Source organism: Coptis chinensis, chromosome 6 (genome assembly GCF_015680905.1).
Source record: "Coptis chinensis isolate HL-2020 chromosome 6, ASM1568090v1, whole genome shotgun sequence".
Lineage (NCBI taxonomy): Eukaryota > Viridiplantae > Streptophyta > Magnoliopsida > Ranunculales > Ranunculaceae > Coptis > Coptis chinensis.
The window spans coordinates 11,459,514-11,461,915 of NC_141461.1; the positions used below are offsets into that span (position 1 = coordinate 11,459,514).

At 34.7% G+C, this 2,402-nt stretch overlaps 1 long non-coding RNA gene across 1 annotated transcript; it reads left to right on the forward strand.

Moving 5' to 3' along the window:
• Positions 1 to 576: 576 nt before the first annotated feature.
• LOC147491434 (uncharacterized) lies at positions 577 to 1,896 on the forward strand. The gene is made up of 2 exons (XR_015200028.1): positions 577 to 687; positions 1,455 to 1,896. It is a non-coding gene; the product is annotated as an uncharacterized LOC147491434 (long non-coding RNA).
• Positions 1,897 to 2,402: the final 506 nt, after the last annotated feature.

The window sequence follows — 2,402 nt, forward strand, 5'->3', positions numbered from 1 at the left end:
TTGTTGAATCTGGTTTACTCATGCCAAGATTTCTATCCTCTATGAATATCAAAGATGTATCCAACTTACTTAGATTAGAGAGTTTCACATGAAGGATGAGGTTATTAATAAATTATGCAACTTAAGCGAATTGTTACATACTTTATCTAAGAACATACAGCGTTCTCGTTATGAGAATTTGATTATGAAGCTGGCACAAGCCTACGAAGGTTATCATTTTTATTTGCCAGCCTTTCTCGACTTCCGAGGTCGAATCTACCGCAGTGGTGTATACTTGTTACCGAAAGCGATAGTGGCATGAAATCTAGAGCCGAAAGCGATAATAACATTAAGTTCACGGAAGAAACTGAGGCACCATTAAGAGAAGAGAAGTAGGCTAAAAAAGGCCGTCAGAAATGTGCATTGCACCATCTGAGAGTTGCATCTTTCTAGAGTAGAATGGTTGAAATTATTCATGTGGCAGATCTGAAATACTCTGGCTGAATCGCTTCACGAGTAATGGTGAGCGTGATTGTACTTTACTCGTAATATTCCTATGCAAAGAAACAGAAACGCTGGACAAAGGGAGAACCCCCCGATGAACTTAAGAACTTTAAGTTAGCCCGCGTAAACACCACTTAAAATACATGGAAACTCCGTGAAAGGTCAAGTCTTGGAAGTTGGTTTCAAACAGAGCGTTGATACCAAGTGAGTTCCTGACATTATTTCTAAAGTTCAACCAATCTGTTTTCATTGTTCCTGATGGTACAAAGATATTTACTATGCTGACGACAATAGGCATGTAAACTGCTAAAAATTGCTAATGTTTCTACTTTCTGGTAACAATTTAAGTATTAGTTAGTTAAACTTCTATCCTATATTTAACCATTGCAATGTTAGTTGGAATAGCACTGCTGCAACTTCTGAAGTAGTTTGGGGCCAGCAGCAGTAATATCACATGCGTCTTTACTTGTAAAAAATTCATTACTCAAAAATATGCCAAACACCTAAAGACCATACTTTCTTTCTACTAGATTGCTACCTAAAAAAATCATTTGAAATAAAATAAGTTAGATACCTGTGCCAAGTGTTAAAACCAGAAGTTCTTATGCAGGACTCCTTGATATCTCAAAACACAATTTATCCACCAAGTCTACCTGAGTAATGTACAGGAGATGACAATTTAACATGTTGCATGTCTTAATACTTGTTTCAATTATTATAATAATTAATATTTGTCAGATGGGTTTGTACTTCTATAAGAGGTTATGAGGCAGTTTGCCGGGAAACAATACTCGATAAACAAAGACCGGTCAGAGCATCCATTTGGTAGAGAGAGAATGGATGTTGCTCTAACCAACTGAGCTAATAGGCCAATTTAAATTAATTATTTAAATTTAAATATTGTTGTGCTTTTATTGAGAGTTGAACTTGTATATCTTGTATTCATTTATAATTGTGATGTTGTACTGTAGGTAAGAATACAATCACGTGTTTTTGATGAAGTGTCACATGTTCAACAATCCACACGATGCCTTTTGAAGAACTTCAAGAAAAAAAAACCGTTGCACTTGGAACCGTGTCTAATGACATACCATCTGCTGACTCATATAACATAACAATTGACGATATCTTTGATTACACAACTGAGTTATATATTGGGGAAGGAACATTTGGCGACATTTCAATTGGAGATACAATTACATGGCCCATACCTTTTGTGGAGCCAATTTGATGTGAGTTGGTGAACTTTTTTTTGTGCATTTTAGTAGTTTCGCTTTTTTTTGTGCAACCTAGTTGGTTTTGCATACACATGAAGATGTATGGTTGTATATGGAGTATACTAAAACTCATGTAATGTACTTTGTTATAATATTTTGGTGTTTTGATGAAAGAATCTATTGTATTTTGGTAGAATATTGATTTGAGTTGGATAGTTTAATTTTTATGAAATTTTGATTATAAGAATTTCTTTTAAAAAAAACATTAATGCTCAGAAAAATGACGGATATAGACCGTCAAGAAAATTTATGTATACAGAAAATTGACGTAGCAAACCGTCAATAATTTTCAAATTTGCATCCCAAATTCCATTAAAATCGGATAAATTTGACTAGTGAAATAGCAAACTTTGACGGTTATGGACCGTCAACAATTCTATTTATTATTGACGTTGACCACCCGTCAAATAAATTTAAAATTATTGACGGTAACTAACCATCAAGAAAAAAAACGACTATGAATTTTTTGACGAGCCTTGAGACAGGCGATGTCAGTCAAAAACAGTGTTTTTTGACAGGGTCTACCCGTAAAAAAAGTCTTATTTTCACCTAGTGAATGAACTCCATCCATTATAAACCTCTGTTCTTAACCCTAGTGGTGAAGCAAACCACAAAGCTTTAGCCCAGTCACACACACTCAAA